At 41.2% G+C, this 19,491-nt stretch overlaps 1 protein-coding gene across 3 annotated transcripts in view; it reads left to right on the top strand.

Moving 5' to 3' along the window:
• Positions 1–293: 293 nt before the first annotated feature.
• The window catches only part of CYRIA (CYFIP related Rac1 interactor A), a 54,890-nt gene continuing 35,692 nt past the window's right edge, over positions 294–19,491 (top strand). For all 3 annotated transcript variants that reach the window (XM_021525378.3, XM_021525375.3, XM_021525377.3), the window contains exons 1-3: positions 294–435; positions 16,154–16,204; positions 17,951–18,019. The gene's annotated coding sequence lies outside the window, so the exon portion shown is untranslated. The remainder of the gene's footprint in view (positions 436–16,153; positions 16,205–17,950; positions 18,020–19,491) is intronic.

Genomic DNA, 19,491 nt, shown 5'->3' with positions numbered 1-19,491 from the left:
AGGGGGATGGGATCCCTGCGAAACGGGGAGTGCTTGGGTCAGCGCCGATGTCCCCGGGCGGGGCGCAGCGCGGGTGACAGACACACGCACCCCTGCCCCGGCTCCGCTAAGCGGGCAGCCCAGCGCCCCGGCCTGTCCGCTGGGGAGCCAGGGGGTCCCCGCGTACGGTCTGCACGGGGCGGCAGACCCATCCCCATCCCTCTCCCTATCGCAGGGCGCCTCGGCCCGCGGCGGCGGGAGGCGGGTCCGGGGAGCCGCGCCCGGGGCGGCCGCCGGCGGGAGCCGCACGCAGCCACCGCGGGGCGGGGCGGCTCTGCCAGCGTCGCGCTGGGCCGGGCGGGCTGGGCCGCGCCGCAGCGCCGGCGGCTGATTCGGAGGCAGCGGCGGGGGATGGACGAAGGTACCTGCGGCGGCCAGCGGCGACGGGCGGCCCAGGTAAGAGCGCGGAGGCACGGCGGGGCCCGGGGCGGCGCGAGGTGGGCGCTGAGCCGCCTCTGCTGCTCCTTCTCTCGGCGCCCCCGCATCGCGGCGGGGCGGGGACGGCGGCTGCAGCCCCGGAGCGGCCCCGCTCCCCTCGCCCTCTGAGCCTCCGCAGCCGCCTTTGTGCCCGCTGCCCGGCCCCGGGGCGCCCTCCTCGCGGTGCCCCTGCCCCTCGCCCCGCGGGGGCTGCGGGCAGCGGCGGGGCGGGCCCGGAGGGACACGGCCAACTGTTGCCTGGGAAGCGGCGGCCCCGGAGCGCTGCCCGCGGCCCCGGGGCGGTGAGCGCCGGGGGCTGGCTTCGCCCCCAGCCCCGCTTGGGGAGGCATCGGGTGCGCTGCGAGCCCGAGCGGAGGTTCCCGATCGGCCGAGCCGAGCCGGGGAGATGCTTCCCCGGCCACTGGGCTCTCCCGAGTGGAAGTCTCCGGGTTTTCGCTGCCGGGCGGGGTGCCGGAGCCGCTGCGGCCGCAGGGACGCGCAGCGCCGGCGCGGAGCCGGCTGTGCCCGCGGCGCGGCCCGCGGAGCTCCGCGCCGGCCCGGGCTGTCGGTCAGACAGCGAGTCGCTGTGCCGGGCTGGGCTGCGTGCGGCGTGGGGGGTAAAGGGAGATGAAGCTTCCAACTTTGATTATTCGGAAAAGTTTCTATTGCAGCTGCTGGTGATTGCTGGATGCAGGGTGCCATAAGCGTGGTGTTTCCAGAGGGATGTACCTAGAGAGATGAAAGACGGGCTCTGTAACGCTGCATTCATCTCGTTTAAATCGCTGTCCATGCTGGGAGGTGTTAACAGCAAACAGCACGCTTGTATCATTCCTATCATTATTTTTCTCCTCATTTGATTCCAAGACCGTTTAGTTGTACTTATCTGGGGTTTGTTTTGCTAAGGTCTCAGTAATACATTGTGCTACTGTGTAAAATCGAATGCTCCATAATTCACTGCCAACACAGCGAGGCTCTTAACTGCACAGGCTTTTAGTGGTGCTGCTAATAACCTGCCGAGGGTGGTGATGTGAGTTCATTTCCAGCCTGTTCCTGGTCTTTAATTGCCATACAGGCCATCTTTACACTCTGTTTTTGTTGCCAGTTCTAAAGTCAATTTATATGTGTTTGGGAAAAGGGTAGGTTAAGGGGGACAGAGATATCTTTGCTTTGCTTTTTCTGTTTTGACCATCTGCAAGGCCATAAAAAAATTAAAATTACTTTAGCAGTGAACTCTTAGGAGGGAGATTTAGAATGAAATGCTGTCGTGACATGAGGTTGCCTTGTGGGCAAAGATTTTCACATGCTCAGCACAGCTATTCAAAAATATCCCAACTCCTATTACATAGGGAAGAACTGAGCTGATACTTCCTTTTTCTCTATTATGGTAACTTTCATATTTCTATAACATGCAAGGAAGACTGTTACATCAGCAATGTACTTTTTTAAAGTAATTTTAAAAATAAACCTTGTAATTTCTCGCATTTAAATCTCTTTTCTACACTTCTGTAATACCCCCAATCCCCCATCTCACCAGGCCCAAATTAAAAACTGATGATAAAGTCCTACTGTTTCCTATGGTAGACTTAAAAAAATGTTTTAATGAAACTAAATTACAGATTATGGGAACATCTTGAAAGGTTTGACTTAATTTTATAAAGAGCATAGAGTAGCAACCAAGAGAATTTTATTCTTCAGCTTAATCTGCTGTAGTATAGTTTAACTGCTGGTCTTTAAAGTTTTGCTTGATGTAAACTATGGCAAGTATAAGCAAGGCTGTCTGAGTTGCTTACATGTTTCCTCAAAGGCTGTGCAATATTTACTGTATTCCTCTCTGTACTTCTTCAGTACCTTCCTGTGCTGCTTTTGCAGTGATGCTTTGTTTTTTCCCTCAAGAACTTCTACTCTTTATTAAAAACTGAAAATAAACAAAAAACAAGTGATTGAAAAGACAGTGTATGCCAGTAATTAGAATAAACCTCTCTTGATTAAGTCAGAAAGGAAAAATAGTGATCATCTTGGGTACTATTGCATAATTACTGTTGTCAGATGTCATTTTGCCATGACAGTGAGTCTATTAGTGAATTTTACAGTGTTGTGAAGATAATTCATTGTTAGTGTGCTTTGCTTGTCCTCGTGACATCATTTTTGATGCTGTTTTGTCAGGCTGAAATATCTTGTCCTCAGCAGTGTGGCAGCCTTACAAAGGCATTGAGGATTTGCATGTGCAGTATGTTGCAGATTTACACATTGTGTGATATACAAAATGAGCTTAAATGCTGTATGTTATTTAGATGAATAACCATTCCTGTACTTTGATAGAAATAATATTTTTTAGGTATAGAGACACTATAAGTAAGATCTCTTTATCATATTTTTATCTACTTCCAAATGCCATTCTAATTAGATTTTTTGGAGAAATTAAAATATTTTTGTGGAATTACTCTCATTCTTGAGCACTAGATGTATATTGCATGCAGTAGCACGTGAACTTAATAATTCAGTTCACATTTTAAACAAACCAGAAAAATGCTATTGTATATCCAAACCCTGTATATGATGCAGACATCATTAGGTCTCCTGTTGAAATCCCTGGAGACAAACAGGGTATTTTGTTGGGACTATAAAGTCAGGAGATAGGGATGTATGGATGCTAACAATGTATGCTAATTTGAAGCAGCCAAATGCCTTAGTGTTTCCTCTGTACTGAATTCAGTATGTATTTGGATCCATTTCAATATTATCAATCATTCTTTTAGCAGTGCTTTCTACTCATGTTATCTAGGAATGCAAAACAGTAACACTAAATCAGAGAAAACAGTTTGAGAGGCATGAATTAAAATATTTAATATATGGGGCAGTTCGAGAGCTGCAAAAAATGTAGTCATAAATTTGAATTTTGTTGTTTAAATTAAAATTGTAATAGAAGCTGCTCTGCACTCATGTGAATGATGACAAGAGCAATCTGAATGATTTCAGCTGTACAGGTCCTAATTATTGTGAAGTACCAGGAATTTACCATTCCTCTACTTTGCCAAAATTCCAATTCCTGATTCCAGTTAAAATGAAAAACATGTCTTATTTTCTGTCTTTACATACTGCTCAATATAAATTCTTGATTTAACTGGTAGCAGTAGTTGATCCTACAGAAAAAATAACAGTAATATATATGGGACAAGAACCTTTCAGGACTGGTGTGACTCAGTGCAGCACTGACAGGCAAGTGCTTGAAAGATTTTTATTTAGTATTGTGGGTTTAAAATGTCTAGAAATGATGCCAACAGGAGGATAGCAATCATGAGATTTAGTTAAATATCACTCAGCCTTACCTTAACTCAGGAACGGTTACTTTGGCATGATAACAACTCAAATACTCTTGTCTAATTTATGGACTTGTCAGTAGACAAGTGCTCTGGGGGACTTCTTTGTGCATTTTACCTTTTTTTTTCTTCTGTCCATGACAGTACTTTTGTAGTGCTTTTCATCTTGGACGGGTTGACAGATTTTAACAACATGATTTGGATGACCAGCAGTGGCAAAGGTGAAGCTAATGCATAAGTCCTAGTCTTACCTTTGAGTAAATCTGTGTAAGGAGTTTGTGATGTTTATAATGTGTGAAATGTTCATTTTGAAGGTTCCAGTAGCAATGCAGCTTGTGTTAAGTGTGCCTATCAAAAGTGCTAGTCTGGTTTGGTTCAAGTCTTGGGTTAATAAATGTGATTCATGAAACTGTGTTCCTCAGGCCTGGTGAAGAGCATCCATAGCATCCATTCAGCATGGGAGTTGCTGTGTCTAGAATATGGCATGGAACATACTGAAATCTTGAGTTTGATTCCGTTTGTGTGTGATGAGCTCAAGATGACAGAGTGCAAGTTCGCACAAAAAAACCACTTTGGAGGTGGTTTGGTGTTTTTAAGGGAATGTGTAGACTTAAACTGACATTTTAGATAAAAGTCATTCTGTACTCTCCTGTATCTCTCTGATGCACATAGGTTTAACTTAAAGTTTAAATAGTTGTTAGAAGCTTTCTTATATATAATTTATAGGATTTGGTGTGGGGAAGAATTCTCTCTGCTGTATATTACTGCCTGAGTTCATAAATTATTTGAGTGGCCTATTTTACAACTAGATGGCTTAAAGCTGAGGTTGATGGTCCTAAAACCCATGTCTGAAAGCACACTTTTCTACATTTTTTACTGTGAAGAAAATGAGATACACAGGGCTTCTGTTCTGCATCCATCCATAGCTGTTAATCACTGAGACTGTTCTGGAAAGTGGAATCTCTCTCCTACTTCTTTGCCTTTGGCATCCAGAGATGGGAATGTTCCCTCAGGATTAAAATATCTTGTTTTGCTAAGAAATAAGTGTAAACTATTTACTCAATCTTGAGTAAAAGTATTTGCAATTATGTTAATCTCTCTTCTCTTCATGTTTTATGGTGCATTAGCTGCATCCCACATTCATTAAGTGTGACACTTTATTCTCTGTCCTTTTGAGCTCTAAGTGCCTTAAGCTCACATCACCATTTTCCCAAGAGACTGAAACAAGCAGATTGTCATAAGCTGTCCTTTATTTCACCTGCAACCTTTGGGAAAAAAAAAAAACAAAAAAACAAAAAAAAAAACCAAACCAAAAAACCCAAACAAACAAAAACAAAAACAAAAAAACCACAAAAAAACCCAAAACAGTAATTAGGCCAGAGGCCTAAACTCCTGCCCTGTGATTAAGGCATTCAGATGAGGGAAATCGGGTTTCTATAGGTGTTCCATACTTTCATCCAGTAAATATTTTTCCATTTCATAACTTCTGCAGGAATAGTCTTAGGACAGACAATGGTGGTTTAGGACTCTACCCTGGTGTGCAGAGATGTGGTTGGGAGGCAGTCTCTCAACCTGAAGGGAGTCTACCTCCCACTTCTACTTCCTCTGTGGTTGCTTTCCTGATGCTTTTAAATAGCTTGGTGGTGCTTGAAGGCATGCTCCTGCCCTCTCATCCAAAACTTCAAAATTGCATTACTCCTTTCCCCAGGAGCTTGTGAAAGGAATGTATCTTGCTTCTAGAGAGGCCTGAGGGTTTTACAACCCTTTTAATACCGTAGGTACCTCTTGAGCTTCCAGGAATAGGTGACATCAGTTTAAGGTACAGCTTCACAACTTTCTTACCTATTAGGTTAGGTGGCTTCCTGCTTGCTATCCCAGTTATCTTACTTTCCTTTCTATACCAAATTTTTTGTTGCAGCCATGCGCAAAATTCTCCTGTGAGTCCAGTTTGGGTTCCTAGACTTATATGGATTAGTAAATCTACGAAGAGTGTAGATTTTGAAGGGATGAAGGCCAGACTTTGGCAAGACTGAGAACTTCTGAAGAAAGTATTTCTTTTGGTTTTAGGACCAATTTGAGTCTGGTTTGATTGAGTTGTCCAGTGTAAATGTTTTGTCCTGGATGAGATGCTTTGCTACAACTATTGCATCTCTACTTGGTTAGCAGGCTCAAGGAGTCCAGAAGACCCATGTCCTGCATAGATTAATGGCATGGAGCACTTACTGGGATCTTTCAAAACAGCTCAGTGTCATTTGCCTCTGCAACTGAACTGAGCCCAGTAGTGTCCTAAGACTGTTGTTACCTAAACTGTATGTGGTTATTCTGGGAAGTGGGAGGAAAGGGTTGTTTTCATGTTTTTCAAAGATATTTCAGAGCTAACCTGCTTTCTGTTTTATTTTCTTTATTGTGAGTGTATTTAATACCTAGATTGATCATTATAATTTTCATTTTGCAGCTGCCCCAGATAAAATCTGGAAGGTGAGCTTGAGTTAATGGCTTTCTGGGAAGAGGGAAGAAAGTTCATCTTCTGGTTTCTCTCATGCATGTTAATAATGGTGTGGAGCTGTGGGGCTAAAAATTCATTACTGTTTCTTTAGCTGTTATCAAAATGCTGAGTGATGGTGCCACTTACAGACCAGAATTGGTTTTTGAGAAGAAGGAAAATTCTCTCTGGTTACTGATCCTTATGATTCCCTCTCCAGTAAATTGATTGCAAAATTGTATATAAATAACCTTCATGGGAGGCATACAGTAATATTTATTTGGTATGGATGATCTGTTGGTTCTGATTTTTCAGAGGGGATTGCTATAATACTGTGGAAACTGGGGAGGGAAGCAATGGCAAGGGGAAAATTTGATAACATTTCTCAGAGTTGTTGAGATCTGTTTAGATTTGAGAAGGATAGATTGTTAAATTTGTTATGTTTTATTTCCAGGAACAGTCTAATTTTGTATCAGTTGTACTTTGTCCCACCCACATACACACAGTCTGACTACTTGTACTGTATTGCTCTGTAATTGCAGTATTTTGCTTCAAGGATCATCTGTAGGCAGTTGGCGACTTCTTCAAATACAGATTTCATGATGGACTTTAGCATCTTTAGAAGCTTCTGGAAATAAGTCTGTAATCCTGTCCCTAAGAATTGATGGTGGCAGAGGAAATGAGTTCTGATATTTTGTAACTCTTAACAGCATTTTTTTTTATTATTATTATTAAAGCATAAAAGCCCTGTAGGACTGCCTGGAATCCTTCCTTCACCCTCTCCCAAGGTTGTGCTGCAGCAGGGCTCTGTAATAACAATTACTGCAGGGATGGTTTTGCTGTTCCAGATGAGATCATGATGGGGGAGCTGGAAGACAAGTCTCCCTAAAATTGTGTTTTACGCTCTGAACACATTAGAGATTGTGTTATTATAGTGCAATACTTAGGTCTTTGGGGGTTATGTTTTTGTTAGTGAAGGTGTTAAAAAGTCCACTTAGAAGTTTTTTATCAATATCTCTTGTATTCAACAGGAAACCAGAAAATATTTCCTGATCTTGAAGTATTTTGGGACTCTGTTGCCTGTAGAACTGATTTGTATTTCTATAGCTAGATAAGCTTCCTGCTTTTATTTATTTTATTTTTCCCTGAAAGACAAGGAGAGAGCACACATATTAGAGGTTCTAGATGTATAGGTAATATGTTTGTCTGGTTTTATACTGTGAGAGAAAATGATTTGGGTCTGACTAGTTATGCCTTTGTTTTACAGAGGTTTTGATTCATTGAGGCACAGACAGTATCATGTTGTCCTTTACTGAACTAGAAGTAAAACTGCCAAAAAAAATCCCCTTTTGTTCTGCTGCTGAGGAACACTGTGGGCTGCCAAATCCTGACAGTCTGAGTCACCACAATTGTAATAAAGTGTTTGTACTTAGTCGGTTGCTGTTATTCAGTGTCTTCTAATTTATTCATAAGGCAAAGGGACACCTACAGATTTTAAATACTACTTTTTAAAGAAATAGTCCATGTTTATAAAGAAATAACATTTGTCAATAGATAATTAAATACACTGTGGTAACACTTGAAAGCTTCTAAGAAGTAAATAGTTAATCTTTAACAATAAGAAATATACTATATACATATATTTAATAAATTCCATGTTTCGTGCAAGAGCAGTGCTAGATTTCAAAAAATGATGGGAGTATTTTAAATTCCTTTCTGAAGTCAGTTGTTTTGGCCATCTGATCTGACCTGATAATGATCTGATAACCAGAGAGACTGCTTCCTTCCTAAAAAAAAAAAAAAAAAAAAAAAAACAAAAAAAAAAAAAACCCAAAAAAAAACAAAAAAAAAAGTTTTAAGGACAGGGCCTCTGACCATGGAAATGCTTATCTGCATTTTAGCTTTGAAGTGTGTGGGCCGTGACCCAGCAAGCCTAGCTCATGTAATTGAATTCAGTTGTTTTCAGCATCACTTCCAAACAAAGTAGTCAAGTTCTAGTAGTCAAGTTGTAATAGTCAAATATAACTCAGAACGAGCATGCGTAAAAAGCTGGAGGAAAGCAGGGTGGCTCTGACTCAGCGGTGGTACCTGTAAGGCTGACAGGAATGTTCCAAGACCCACAGCAGGTGTTCTGCCCATGGCCGTGTGCACACTGTGGTTCTCTGGCTGATGGATCCTGCTGCCTGTGCTTGGGTGGGAGTTGGGAATACTTATAAGTTCTTGATCCCATCACCTGTTAATGAAGAGGAGGTGGGTTTCTATATAATTTCTCAGTACTGAAGCTGTTTATGGATGTGAGTCCTCATATTGTCTAGTATCACTTATTGAGGCAGAAACAATGATTCCTTTCTTTCCATTGATAAAATAACAATAAGGCTTTTATTCTTGATACATAGGGAACTTTGGGTGTCATTTACCTTTCCCTACATTGAGCTAATGAAATTTACACAGTTCTCTCTCTCAAAGCACCAAATTTGCTAAACTGGACTATTAATTAATTTCCCCAATTCCATCTTGTAGGGCTGCTGGTGAAAAGGACCAGTGTGGGTGTGGGTGGTAGGCACTGGGGCAGCATGGAACACATGGAAATTCTTGCATCAGAAAGTACTATAATTTTAATTGCTGCTCAGTGTCATACTATCACTACAGCTGTTTCCCAAAGAAGAGGTTTGCCTGCTATTGACAGGACATTCATACAAAGGAAGGAGATGGTAGATAAGCAAATGCAAATATATTACATGCCTTCTATCCTTTGGTTTTTAATACATGCTGCGGTGATGAGGTCAGTGTGAAACATTCAGTGACATGTAATTATATATGCATTAAGTGGAAGTTGATTCATAGTGTCCCTCTCTGAGAGTACCTAATGCACTGAGGTAGGGATGTGAGAGGACCAGCACAGCTCTGAGCTGCTTAATTCATGTGGCACGGCAGTCCCGCTCAGCAGCTGACTTCCTTTATCCTTTTTTTTTGCCCATAAAAGGAGAAAAGTGCTGCCATATGACTCTCTTTAGAGAGAATCACAAGATGAGGTTGGGGCCAGAGGGAGGGGGTGGTGGGGGGGAAGTTATTCAGGTAGCTTTGTTTCTTGTACATGATACAAAACATTCTGCTTTCTGTGTTTAATATAGTGTTACTAGTAAAGTGTGTGGTAGTATTCCCTTCAACTGACATTGCAATCAGACATTTAATTATTAAAATAACTTTTTTTTTTTTTTTTTGCTTTCTGCACAGATGAGAGATTCTAAAGGGAAGGGATATAAATTAGTTTGGAAGGAGATAACTTCGGTTATAAGGGATTAGGCTGTCCTCCAAACCTGCAGACACTTTTCTGCTGGTTGTTAAGGAATGACTGTATGTGGTATTCTCCCATCTTGTGCCAGTGACTGTAGGTAGGCATGCCTGAATTCATTGCCTAATTTTGCACTGTTAAAAAGCTTCATGTCTGTTTTTTCCAGAAAGCAGATTAATTGGGTGATTCTCTGAAGATTTGCTCAGAGGTCAAATCTGGACAACTCTCTGCCTTCTCACAAAGTCCTTGAGATCTCTTTTTACAATAAAGCAAGAGATGCCTGACTTCCTTTGACGTATTCTGACAAAAAGCACAGTTTCTGATGAGGGTCACAATTTCTCCACAGAGTTGAAGGCAATTAGCAGCTCTAAATGAGTTCCACTCAGTTTCTGGCATGGGTTACTAGATGGTGTTTGATGGGCTCCTGATTCTGCATCAGAGTGCACAGCAAGCACTGGGATGGTAAACTCCCAACCATGCTGCCAGCTGAAATCCTGTGTGTGTGTTCAAAGCCATCTCTGAGTCGATGGTTCACAGTATTGATCAGCTTGGGCTTAGTCAGCCTTGCTGTTCCCTTTATTTACTGATGCTGTGAAGTGATTTGACATGTGGACATACAAATCAGCTGTCTCTCTTGTCCAGTCCAACACAAGATGTTTTAGAAATCACACAAAATATATGTGCAAACCACACTCTTCTCTTTGACAACTATGAAAAATGGAGATCTTCAATGCAAACATTTACTTTCATACAAAGTGAAGCATTTTGTCAAGGAGTCCAAAGGGAGCTGGAGAAAATTAACATCTTAGTAATGAACAGTCATTTCCTACATTTCCTAGCATCACCCTTTCTAGTATCACTGTAGGCAATCCTGAGCAAAAGGACCATACTAAGTATGGATCTAAAGTAATTTGTTTTTTCTCTAGCTGTTGTTTTTTGGGTGTTTTTTTTTTATATTAGAACTAGGATGTAGGCCAAGATCTATAAAAAACAGATGTCTGTCTCATGCCTGCAGTGTTATCATCACTAGGATTTAATAAATTTGTTACTTCATGTATGTGGGTGGGTTTTTATTGTGTTGTAGACTTCTGGTTGTTTTTCTTGAAAGATCTGACAGTTTTGTGGTTTATTGGAGTAATGGTCTTTAGTTGAGTGATGTCATTGTTGAGATATATTTGTCATCTTTTCATCTCTTTGGAAGACTGAAATTGTACCTGTAGTTCAAGGCACTACAGTTAAACTATTAATGGGTAAATCAGAGTGTGGGAGTTCATCTGGAACTATTAGGTTGGAGCAGATGGTTATTAGGTAGATTATTAGGTGGACTCACTGGACCAGATTGGCAGCTGGTGTTGCAGCAGTTATAAATCGGTGCTCAAGATTTTACAGAGTAATAAGCAGTTTTGTCAATATTGGCATGGGTTGACCCTGGTTGGATGGCAGGTGCCCACCAAAGCTACTTTATCACTGCCATCCTCAGCTGGCAGGGAACAGAAAACATAATGAAAAGCTTGTGGCTTGAGATAAGAGCAGAGAGAGATCCCTCACCAGTGACTGTCATGGGCAAAACAGACTCCACCTGGGGAAGTTAGTTTAACTTATTACCAATCATATCAGAGTAGGATAATGAGAAATAAACCCAAGTCTTAAAATGCCTTCTTCCCACCCCACTCTTCTTCCTGTGCTCAACTTCACTGTAAATTTTTCTACTTCTTTCCCTCAAAAATGAGAGAAGAAGGAGGAGAACGGAGGTTGCAGTCAGTTCAGCCTGCCTCTGCCACTCCTTCCTCCTGACATTCTCTTCTCCAGCGTGGGTCCCCTCCCACAGTTCTCCATAAACTTTCCTAATGTGAGTCCTTCCCATGGCCTTCAGTTTTTCATGAAGTGCTCCAATGTGAACCCTCCCAAGGGATGCAGTCCCTCAGGACAGGCTGCTCCAGCATGGGTCCCCCATGGGGTCACAAGTGCTGCCAGCAAACCTCCTCCAGTGTGGGCTCCTCTCTCCATAGGCCACAGGTCCTGCCAGGAGCCTGTTCCAGGGTGGGCTTCCCACAGGGTCACAGCCTCCTTCGGGCACCCACACCTCTGCTCTGGGGTCCTCCACGGGCTGCAGGTGGATCTCTGCTCCCCCATGGTCCTTCATGGGCTCTGGGGGCACAGCTGCCTCACCGTGGGCTGCACCAGGGGCTGCAGGACAATCTCTGCTCCAGCGCCTGGAGCACCTCCTGCCCCTCCTTCTGCAGTGGCCTTGGGGCTGCCGGGCTGTTGTGCTCATGCTCTCACTTTCTCTTCAGCTGCTCTTTTGCAGCAGATTTTTCCCCCCTTCTTAACTCAGTTATCCTAGAGGTGTTGGCGCCATCACTGATGGGGTCTGCCTTGGCCAGTGGCAAGTTGTATCATCCCATCCTGTTCCCCTTCACTGCCCTCCCCACTACCAAAATCTGGCCACGGAAACCCAATACACTGTGCCATTGCACTTGAGACTCCAGGGTGAGGAGTTGGCACTGAAGATGATGATATGTGAGGTCAGCAGTTTGTGAAAGGGTTGCATGTTTTTGTGTTGTCAGAAAGATTTTTCAGTCCCCTATGACACTGCATAATCACATCTATACAAAGTTTTACACACAGTAATTCTTGCCAAGTACAATATTTACATCCATATTTGCACCACGGTAGTTGTGTTTTCCTTTGTAAAGTTTTATGTGTCTCTCTTGTCTTTACAACAACTTCTTGCTGTTATCCTTTTTGTGTAAAATAAGGGTAAATGTTTTCAATTCAGGTTTGCATGAATTTTTTAAAAGTAATTAATTTGGGAATTCTGACTTGGACCAAAAAAAACAATTTGTGAAGACATATATAACTTTTTAAATTATTGAAATAAACCCACAGATCTGTTCCTAAAATGCTGATCTTGTAAGATTAATTTCTTCCTTGCCCATCACTCTTATGTGGGTGAAGTTAGGAGAAGCAGAATCTCAGCTGTGCATTGGAATGCAGTTGATAGACCTATGCCCATTTTATACCAGCTGACAATCAGCACTAATGTTCTACCGGCAGTCCAGGCTTGCCAAAATTAAGAAATCAGATGCTCATGTTCAGTCTATGTGAACACATTAAAAAGGTTCAAAACCTAGAGAGTGCAAATTTTCCTGTATGCTGCATATGATACTCATGGAAACTCAAATGCTCAGATGTTACATAATTATGTGGTTCTATTCCCCTGATTTGAAAGCAACAGCCACCTAGGCAAGGGTGATCTCTTAATTCTGAAACTCATTTGGCTGGTTATGGAATTAACTTCTAAAAATTATCTTCTCCAGAAGCAGCTGGGTACTGTATTTGTGATGCATGTTCATAGCAGGAACTAAATAAGGAGTGGGTATGGCATGCGACTCTACTGTTACATTTTTAGTCCTGCTCATGACACAGTTTTGTTCTATGCCAACTAACACTCTCCCAGATAATGCCTAAGCATAGTTCTGGGGTTGGGACAGACTATGGACTGTTTCCAAAACTCTGTTTGGATCTGGCTGGGCTGTATGGAGGAATAGGATTTTAGTTGTCCAGCTACAAGCTGTAACATGTTTGCTTGTTCCAAGCCCAGAACGTGGCTGTGTGCCCTGGGCTGTTTTATTTTTTGACATATATGTGGCCACAGATCCTGCTTTCCAGGAAGCTGGGATTCAGCAGCTTCTTCGGGGAGGCAGTGGCAGCATTGTCAATGTGCGCTTAGGAAGGTAGAAGAAAAATTCTTTCAAGCCTGGAAGTAATAAGCTGTCTGGGAAATTGGAAAAATGAGCCAGAGCCACTTAAAATCATGGAATAATTGAGTTTCATATTTCTTTTGTAAGACAAGCCCCGAGAATACACAAGTATAATCAGCCATTTTGAAAGCACTTGTTTAAGTAGATATATATATATATCTTTGAAGAATTATGGCCTGGCATTTTAAATCAAAATTAATAACCTGAGTATTAAACAGATGGCATCTGCAATATCCAGAGGATGTGTATCCTGGCAGTAGAGTAAAACTTATTCCTGACCTAAGCTTTGCTTTCTGTTAGCTAAAAGAGCAGTCCTAGTGCAAACCTGAGTTGTCATGATCCTTAGCTTTTCCCAGGGGAATCCCTGTCTTCAGCAGATGTCTCAACCCTCTTCTAATTGTCTGTTTGCCTCCTGTCTAGGATGTGCAAGTCTAACCTTACATTTAGCAAAAACTGTAGGGTGTGAAGTTTTGTGTGTGAGTTTTTTTTTTTTTCTATAAGCAGTGTTAAAGCTATTAGCATCTTAATGACTTAACAGTGTCTGGTCCAACAGACAGCTCAGGGGTTGACTCTAGTCTGTGGAGCACAGCCATCTGTCTCACCACCTTGCTTCTACAGGACATGAGGAGTAGCTGTTGGGATGGCATAGGCTTCTTGGTAACCTTGTCATGTGTTCCTCCACCTGGCTGTGGTCCAGCAATCCTGACCTCCCAGTCCTCACACGGACAGTGCCATTCCTGGGCTGGGAATTCTAGGTGCCGTTTGCAGTTTCTGTGGGGAGAGAATCAAAGCTCAGGTCAGGATGCTCTAAGGATGAACTGCCCTGAATTACTGGTATTGTCATTGCATTTATCTGTGTAAGATTTAAATAGTACCAGGTTGGTAATAGAGGTTTACATGAGTCTGTGTTTTTTTCTGTTTTTACATTGATAAATGTGTTCAGCTGCTACTCCTTTTTTGTTTTTATATTTTAACTCAGAATAAAACTCATTGCTTCATTTTGGAACTTGTACTTTCTACTTCTTGAGTAAAGGACTTCTAAAACATGAAATAATGCTGTGTGTAGTTAGAAGAGAGAGTTTGGCCTCTGATGCACACTTCCTCTCATTTAACTCTCCTCTTTTGCCTTTGAGCATTATGTAGTCCATTCTGTAATGCAGCTTCACTTAACTCCTTATTTCCGAATAGAATTAATTTAGCATCTCTGCTATTTATGCTTTGTGGAATACTGATCGTACAGCCTTAATTATTTCTTACACAGCAGGAAACTTTCAAAATAGCAGCTGTGTTTTTCCTTAAGTCAAATTGGTTGTGAACTACGACTGCTCAAATCCCTGGGAGGATAATAAGCTTTACTCCCAGCAGGTCCCCCAGAATACTACACTAAAGCAACTGAACTGACTCCCGTGTTTCATTGTATAAATGCATTTTAACTAGAGATAAATCTACTTGCTGCAGCTTCCCAAAATAGTAAAAGAGAATTTTCTCTTCTGTGTTAATATGTGATGGTTTGCCTCCTTGTTAATATCTTTCCCTTAGAGTTTCAGAGTGCCTTTTTTATTTCAGTCCATTTTTGTCAGGCTGGTGTTTAAGAAATGATGACTTTCCTTTCTTTCTGACTTGCAAATTCGCTCAAGAACAAGAGCAGTTGCTCATAAATACATTTCTTCACCATGTGGTTAAGTCACAGTGTTGTAAGAAAGTGTCTTGATACTTAGTTATTTTCTGAACTCATTAAAGTGTTCTTCTTCCTTCCCTCAGCTTTCCTGTAGAAAACACCTTCCAATCATGGGATGTTTATCTCCACTTTTAAAGGACTATTTTAAAGATACCAGACTGTAAACTAAACTTTTCAGAGTGGTTTATCCTCCTTCCCGCCCATGGCAGTGACTTTCTCACTCAATGGCATCTCTCTCAATCCAAATGTGATACCTCAGTGAACTTGCCTTGCAGCCCATTCCATGCAGTTATTGCTCACAGACAATAAGGCTTTCTGGCATCTGTTTGCAGTCTTTTTTTTAATGCTCATTTCATACCTGCTAATCACATTAACCCTGCAAATTACACTGACATTGGTTTTATGTCTCATTTGAGTTTGTGTTTAATTTTGTTTTATACTGAACGAAATTTAGATATCTGAGACAATTTTAAAAAAAATATTAAAAAGCAGACTTCCAGAATGTTGTATTTGATTAAAAATCTAGTTCAGTCCTAGCTACTACTTGAGTTGTGCTGTGGGACAGCTATTCTTTATAAGTTGCAAAGGTTTTGTGGTTTTATAATTCAGATGAACATCAGGAGGTTCTCCTTGATAGTTGCTGGGGTTTTCTTTCCAAAATTTAGTTTTTCTATATAAATGTAATTAATGCTGGAATTCCAGAATATTTCAGACCTGTGATTTTTGTTGTTGTTGAGTCAAGAGGGAAGTGGACATGTTTTCTTACGTGTTCAAGCAGTAAATGCTACACTAAACAGTAGTATTTAGAGCTGATTTTTGCAGCCCTGTAGCACTGGAGGGTCAGGAGTTGTCTCTTAGTCCATCATTGCTGTGTGGGAAAGGGTGAGTGTCTGGGTCTGTGCAGTGCTGCCAGTCCTTTCCCTGTCCTGAGGTGTTTGTGCAGCAGTCATTCACTAACCTGGTGTGCGCTAGTATGAGATTAATTGACCTTTGGCTCTGGGAGTAATGCACAGTAGAAGATGCCTTGCAGAGTACTCTTTGCTTTTGAAAAAAGGGAAGTTACTTTCTCTTGAAGGCATTTAAGTAACTTTTCTGATTTTTTACTCGTTAATTAAAACAGTTTCATTACTAACGATCCTTTTAAATAAATTTTAAAATCCACAGATTGCAGCCTCTGTTTAAATATTGGGAAGGCTCTGGATCATCTTCAACAAGGTAAGCGTCAACTCTGGTACTTTCAGACTTGCACAGAACAGCTGTGGAGCAGATTTGAACATCATCAATGATAAATGAACGCTCAGCCCTCATTGAATACCATCTTTTATGCAGTTTTACTTTGCATCTCACTGACGCTTTCAGAATGCTATCTGGGTATAATATTCTCGCCGTGAGGTTTTTATTTGTTTGCTTTTCTCATTATAGAGCAACAATTGAGAATTCTTCTTCCCATGTACTTTTTTCATTTACTCTACTGTTTGTTTTGAGTCATTTCACTGTTATTGTTCTGATCTGTTGAGACCCTTGGGACAGAATTGGCTTAGGCAGAGAGCAGGATTTGTTCACATCCCATTTGAAGTCCTGGTTCTATGATTTTTATGGGTCTTCTACTGCCTTTTTTTTTTTCCAAATTTTGACTGAGTTCCCATCAAAGTGTCTGAAATATAAGTTGCAAATACCATGCATTGCTACAGAACTGAAGAGAATTTGCAGCCAGCAGCAAAATTATGATAAAAAAAAATGTTCTTTCCCTAGAGAGAGGGAGTTCCTTGACTTGACCAGGTACTAATTGGTTCAAAGATTTGTTTGCACAGAGGAACTATTCCTAATTAGTTCCCTGTGTGGGTGTTCTACTTGGGCAATTAGTGTTACATTTTGATATAATTTAATCTGTTTTTATAATGAATTGTTACAATATGCAGTAAGGAACGTATTTTTAGGAAAAAAGCCCCAATCTGCACTGCACAGATAAATTCAAAGTGATAATTCCTCTTTAGGCAGCAATCAAGGTTACTATTTTGAAGTTAAATGAATAAAATTCCGTAATTAGATTAAACCCAGTTTTTGGTCACATATTTATAAATACAGCTGCAGAAACACAACTGTGTGTTTTTCAAAGCCAAAACCTAATAAAGTTGAATTAAGCTGATTTATGAACTGGATGGCTTGACCTCTGAGACTATGAGGATAGTGAAACTGAATATTTGGGAAAAGTGTTTGGGGAGCTATATTCCAAGCTTTTCTATAGTGGCTTTATTTTCCTTGTTACTTTCACCATTATTCTGGGGGCAAGCTTGCATCTCTCTTATTTTATTTAGAGAGTTAAAAAAGTAACATTAAAATAGATGTCTGTATAGAACCTTAAGAAGGACCTGGTCCCCTTGTTTTTCTAGTGATGTCCCCTTCTCCAACACTTGGTAAATGAAATTATCACTATTGGACATTTAAATTACATTCTTTATTTTAGTAATTTCAAAAGATTGGAAAATTAATTTCGGAACTTAGAACTGCTTTAACTGGACTTTTTTCAATATAAATAATGTTTTAAATGTAGCCTTTGTACTAAATTGCTAAATGTTTTGGAAATGTATTCCATTCCCATTTTTTCATTATTATATCTTTTAATTCTTAATATAATGCATGCCATTATTAGTGCACATTATTTTCCTTTGGCTGTACCAGTCTTGGCCACAGCTTGTTATAAAATCCCACCTTTCTGATGAATCTATTCAGTAGAATTATATGGGATAAAATTTAGTTTGAATACCTGATCATTTCAATCCTGCTGCATTTTTTAGTGGTATGACTACAAAAATTTTTGGATGTAACAAATCTGACTTTCAATAGAACAACTTCTATTTCTCGTGGAAATGTCTTTTTTAAACTAGAAAGTTTTATTGCAAAATTGAGATAGGGAAGAGCCAAGCCAACCCCAAGTGTAATCTTGAATGTTTTTCATGACAGACGGACGTTGAATGTTTAGCACCACATCTTTGGGTTTTTGAATGTGAATTGGAACCACTTTATTTCTAGGTAAGACATAACTGTGTGTCTGTATTAAATACCTGCTTCCTTTTATATGTGAATTGTGAGAAGGCTAAAGAGTGCACTATGCTGGACTTTTCTTTATGCAGTGTTTTTGTGTTTGTTAAATGAGTCCAATGTTACTTGGGATTTTAAGTGCTAATAGTTCATTTGTCCTAAATGTCTATATTCCCTGAGAGAAACCACACCAGCCACTCTGTATGGTCAGTATATGTACAGGACTTTATTTTGTGATCAGGTATATAGTTGTTCTATTAGCTCATTGCCATCTAGAAGGGTTAGCTGAGTACTGTCTGCCCCTTCTCTTGCATCAGCACCTTCACTCAGCAGGATGTGGTGGTTTAGGGAATTTGCTGCTGAAAATCTGTGGGATTGCAAAGGCTTCCCTGAGGATTACTCTTCTGTGAGTTTAGACGTCTGCATCAGCTCACTGCAGATTCACAGAAGTACTGGTGTCAACACAAGGGAATCAGTGCCAGTACCTGCAGCACCAAATTGTTTTATTGGCTTTAAACTTATTTCACTCTGCTTCAAGAAAAGGTTTGATACATGAGAAGGACTATGAAGAGGTTGTGAACAGCTGCAAACTTCAATAGCTGAGGGGGAAGCAGAGGGTGATAGAGATGAACTAGAAGGTTTTGATCTGGTGATATAATTAAAAGAAAATTTGTCACTGGAAACAAGCTAGTTCTTTGTGACATACTAGAGGTTGTGCCAGTCTGGCTCCTTGTGTTTTCTACAAAGATTATAGGGACCAGAAGGGACATCTCTGTCACACTTCACATGCAACTGAGTTGTGGTCAGCATGGCACTGGGGCTGCAGGGCTGAGAGTCACGGGCATCGGTTCTGGTTGTGACCCAAACTGTGCTGGCTGCCAGCCCTTCCTGGATTGCTGGGAAGCGTGAAGCAGACAGGACATTTGACCTGGAGCACTTGCAGCATCTAACACCTAAAATCTGAAAGGCAATAGTATCTTAACTGAACTGTCAGTAGTAAGGCTGTGTGAGATGGCAACTTTGATCCAGTGGTTTCTTGGAGAGATGGAAGCCATTGCCATTCTTTTAAGTTTACCTGCTTTAGTAACAGTAACATTCTTTAAGTTAACCCTGCTTTAGTAACAGTGAATGTTGTGATTAATTCAGCTTGCTGTGAAGGCATCCAACAAGTGAAGCTGTGGGCAAAAGACCAGGAAAACTTCCATTTGCGGGCAAAAACAAGCCCAACACAGCAGCAGCCTTGACTTTCTATCAAAGCCAGTTCACTCCCAGGTGGAGTCAGGACAATATGTCAAAAAGGTGTTTGCTGATCATGTGGAGGTTTGTTCAAAAGAAATAAAGCTACCTGCAGTGGTGGAAGGCATAGAGATTCATCACTTCGATGTCACAAAGGATGTGGAACCAGCGTAGCTGAAAGACAGCAATATTCCAGTTTCATTTCATTGGATGGGTCAACAAACCCA

The sequence above is a fragment of the Lonchura striata genome, chromosome 3 (genome assembly GCF_046129695.1).
Source record: "Lonchura striata isolate bLonStr1 chromosome 3, bLonStr1.mat, whole genome shotgun sequence".
NCBI lineage: Eukaryota > Metazoa > Chordata > Aves > Passeriformes > Estrildidae > Lonchura > Lonchura striata.
Note: the sequence above shows the minus strand (reverse complement) of the source record. Positions and strands in the feature narration are given on the sequence as shown.